At 34.0% G+C, this 4,868-nt stretch overlaps 1 long non-coding RNA gene across 1 annotated transcript; it reads right to left on the bottom strand.

Moving 5' to 3' along the window:
- Positions 1-772: 772 nt before the first annotated feature.
- LOC113041743 (uncharacterized) lies at positions 773-1,694 on the bottom strand. The gene is made up of 3 exons (XR_003275459.1): positions 1,654-1,694; positions 940-993; positions 773-827 (listed from the first exon to the last, which is right to left on the bottom strand). It is a non-coding gene; the product is annotated as an uncharacterized LOC113041743 (long non-coding RNA).
- Positions 1,695-4,868: the final 3,174 nt, after the last annotated feature.

Below are 4,868 nucleotides of genomic sequence, written 5' to 3'. Positions count from 1 at the left end.
ATATATAATATATATATTATTATTAATATTTAAGAAATTTGAAATCATTTGGCAATGGATTAAAACATAAATGTGTAAAATAAACATACTTATACTTTAGATGACAAGGTATTTTTCACAGATAAATAAATATTGAATAAACATTATAAAATGGAAGTAAACACAGTAATCAACATGGCAATCAGTATTCTGGGAAGTTTGTGTGCAATGGGAAAATATTTTTCAAATAAAGCCTCATTTTACATACAGCACACAGTGAAGATAAAATGAATATGACACTGGGCAAACTCATAAACGCAGTATAATTTGAAATCAAAAGTTTAAAGTTTAAAGCATTCAATTCACACAGACTGACCGTCCTAAGAGAACATGTGATCATGCCGGATAAACACACACACTTCAGAAGATCTCACAGCTGGATTCGGCTAAGTTTGCAAGGTTTGTGAAATTAAATATTCATTAGTCATTCAAAGATTAGTTTTAAATTATAAAAATGCGCATTTGCTTAATGCTGACGGCAAACAAGAAAGCATTATAATGATTGGCTTTCTGTTATTTATCGGCATAATATAAAAGCAATCATTATAATAATTGTATCAGCCGATGCCGATATTTAAAAAATGCCAAATATCGGCCGATATATCGGTCGACCACTAAAGGTTTCCACCAATCGAATCTCTCTACTTCAGTTCAGATTTCAGTTTGCTTTGTTCTATCCGCTTTGACATCTTTAGCTAAACAAAAAATACGATTTCTTTCACTAGTCATCTTACCCTTCTTCCTTTCGGCCCGGAAATGCCTGCTGCTCCTCTCGGCCCTTGTGGACCCTTGAGACAAAGAGATAAAGTAAAATGTCAGCTAAGTGGAAAGTTACTCCAAACCTCAATCTTTCACTCTAAAATTTGTGTTTCAACCGCAGAGGATCATGGGTAAACATACTGGTGAACCTTGCGGGCCGAAATCCCCAGGACCTCCTGGAAGACCCGGATACCCCTTCAACAGACAAAGAGACACATGGTTAACACCATAAACCACTAACCAGTGACCCAACTAACTAGTGCACATATTCAGATTGGACTAACGAGTTTTATAAATTATTTATACAGAAATATATTCTAAATGTGTTTTCAAATATTTTACACATGTTTTGCATCACACAACAATTTACATACAAGAAACAATTCGTTCTGCTGGTGTTACATTAAAGAGCCAAAATATAATTTATCATTATTAATGATGTTCTTCCTTATATTTACCTCTTTTTTATTTTTCAGATCAAATTTTAAACACTCTCATAATGTGTATGATTGTGAACAATTATGTATTGGAGTATGATAGGTTTTTTATTTTATTAAATTTTTTTACTACTGTTACAAAGAATTCAGAGATTTAAGAATGATTTAAGAATGATCTGGTAAGTAAAAAAAATATAGATATATTTTTAAGCATAAACACTTTATTTAAATCTTTTTCCCCCCTTTTGAAATAAGTCTTCAAATCTTATGTTATTTGGCTTCTCAAGTAAATCTATCTTAATTTAAGAATGTTTAGATGTTTTTGCTGAAAAACAAGACACAAATAATCAGTAAGTAGATCATTTTTGCAGTGCAATGCATTTGAATGTATGTTTGCTAATGTGACATTAGTTCTTACTGTTGAACCTTTCTCTCCTGGAGGACCCAAAGGACCAGGAGACTATCGATCACCCTGAAAAAAATAAATGAAGAACTAAAATCAGGTGCTGAAACTGTCGAAAGATTTTTAACCAGAAAATAAGTAACGAGAATAAATGTGGATCATGACGCTTGATGATTTAAGATACAGACCCTGTCTTAGTTTTTACCTTTTCTCCAGGTTGTCCGCCTAACTCCGGTTATTCCTATCAGTCCGCCGGACCCTGAACAACACAGAACAAGAGCTGGTTAAACACACACACAATCACACACGCCACACACACGCACGCACGCACGCACACACACACACACACACACACACACACACACACACACACACACAACACACACACACACACACCACAAACACACATTCCTCATGTAACATTTGGAAGTGTTCAGACAAGAACTGAAGAATTAGGAAGAGTAAATGGATGTGTGAATATAATATAATATAATATAATGCACTGTATTATAATCCATATGACAGATTTGAGTATTGACTAATTAGCTACTACTAAATATTGTAGAAAACAATTTTCTGTAAAGTTGCTTTGTAACGATTGTATGTAAACAAGCGCTATACAAATAAACTTGAATTGAATAAATTGAATTGCATTAAATCTTTAACACTTCTCATAGCATAAATTCACATAAAAAAAATGCATTGTAAACCAATGACATTAAAAAAAGTAACGGCACATCTAAAGATGCCATTTTGTAATTAAATACAAGTGCAACTGAGATGTGCATCATATGACTGAAAATGAGGCTGATGGATGAATGCCAATGATGTTTTTAAGTATTTTTGCCATTTTTGGGAGAGTGATATTTTAAATGAACTGAACGGAAGAAAGTTAACATGACTAAATTCTCATTTTGGGGTGAACTGTCTCTTGAGACCGTCCTGCATCTTCACACACTGACTGTAATGATCTGTAATGATTCCACAGCGGGTCATTTACTAACATGCTAAACTGCTCGGATCCATCTCGTTGTTAACAGATCGATGTGTTATGACAGCAAGGATTAAATAAAGCTCTGTTTCCAGTAGTGCACTAAACACAATGAACTCAATGTGGATTTACTGTACAGTCCCAGAAACTCATAAATCATCACAGACGTGGAACATCACACTCCTGTACAGGATTTTCCATCGCTTCCATGTAAGTTGGTACAGTACAAGTACGTTTTTGGGATGATTCCCAGCATGCACCTTCTGCCCAGGGGAAATTTCCGAAGCATTCAATGTCCCTCTGACAGTTCATTTGTCACAGAACTATCATACATCAGATATCTTTGGCTTGTCTGACTAAAGCTCCTAAAAAATGTTTCCATGTCAATGTTTCATGCAAGTCATTCCCCATGTTTAAATTCTAAAACAAAGAACATTATTGTGTAAGGTAAGGAGGCAAAGTGTTAATAAATTGATGAAGATTAATTAATAACATCATACATTTTTTTACATATACATGTATTTAAAAATACAGTAAAATAGTAGAAAATTATAAAATATTATTATAATTTAAAATAACTGTTTTCTATTTGAATATATTGTACAAATTTTCATCAGCCATTAAACCAGTCTTCATAGCCACATTCTACTACTATAGTTTTTTCTGCATCATATTTCGGTGGAAATCTATGATTTTTTTAAATTAAAGTTCAAAAGAGCAGCATTTATTTGAATCTTTAGTAAAATTATACGTCTTTACTGTCACTTTTGATGAATTAAATGCATCCTTGCTGAATAAAAGTATTAATTTCTTTAAAAAAAAACCGTTTGAACTGTGGTATCTATTTTATTGTTTATTACAGTATATATTTATGAGCATATATATCATTTTTAGCACAGCAATCTCACAAACCTCCTCTAGAATTACAAAATATCAGAAAATGTTGAAAATGTCTCAAATTGTGGTCCAGATTTGCAAGTATGTCAAAATCGCAATCAAAGGCTAATTTCTCATGAAACTCCTCCAAGATTAAATGATCTGAGCTGCTGTCTAAATTCATTATATATATATATATATTACATCCGAGACCGAGAATATGGAGAGATTACATAAGAACTGGATTCTGGAGAGTCAATAAATAAAATAATGAGCTTTCTGAAAGCATGCAGACGTCACAGATGTTCTTCGGGAGATACTACAAAGTGCATTTTGGGATTGACGAGGCTCTCCATATTTTTCCTGGAAAAGCCGAGCGACAGCCAGTAGTAGATTAATCTGCTGTAACAGTCACTACATCAAAATGTGTCATTCCGAACCTCAAAGGATGGATAATCTGCAGCTAAAAACACTCAAGGACACGTCAAAAGCCCATATAAAATCACCTACATCATCAGCAGCTACTTTCGATTACAACCGAAACTATTTTGTTACTGTGAGTCCTCAGAGAAATGCTTGCTGAATGATTTTAGCTTTAAATCAATCCTAACACTATCTGAAATCCATGTTCCGCTGCCGTCTAGGGGATGAAGATGAAGCTACAAGAATTGGAAAGCAACTCCAGTCTGTATCATACTTAAAAAATACGTCACGAAATAGAAAGAACATTAAAAATGTTATAGAAGTTTTACATTTACTGTGAAGAAACTGTTGTGTACTTGTGTTTTGATATAAAATAAATATTTTACAAAATATTTTGAAAACCTATAAGATTAAAGCCATATGTCTAATAAATTATGTTCCAAATTTGAAGTTAGCATTACAAAAATGTAGGTACTGTACTTGTGAGAAAAAAACCACCAGTGAAACCCAAATGTAAATCTGCAGATTTAATCAGTTTTCTGCTCTGTCTTGATCTCGTCCTGTTCATTGGAGAGTGATGTCATGTGTTCTCAGATTGGTGTTCTCGAAATGGGGCCATCGTCGCTCCTGCACAGATTTTCTGTGGCTGATCTCTAATGCGTCACACATGCGTTCTCACACACTATGGACGAACACGAACCAGAATCTAAATATTATGACTGAGCTCATCACAGAAATACAGCGCACATGTTTCTGTGTTGTATCTTAAGCAAATCTTCCTCACACGAATACAGACGCCATCTCGTCTTACCATCGGAACCACGGGTTAACGTTTTTCCAAGGGCAATCACTTGCATGTGTCCAAAATCTCTCTGAAGAAGTTCAAGAGAGCAAGGAAGTTCTCATGAAACCATTAAAAGGCTTTTTTTAAAGCTCTGTT

This window comes from Carassius auratus, chromosome 23 (assembly GCF_003368295.1).
Source record: "Carassius auratus strain Wakin chromosome 23, ASM336829v1, whole genome shotgun sequence".
Lineage (NCBI taxonomy): Eukaryota > Metazoa > Chordata > Actinopteri > Cypriniformes > Cyprinidae > Carassius > Carassius auratus.
The sequence above is the reverse complement of the archived record's forward strand: the minus strand, read 5'-3'. Positions and strand labels throughout refer to the sequence as shown.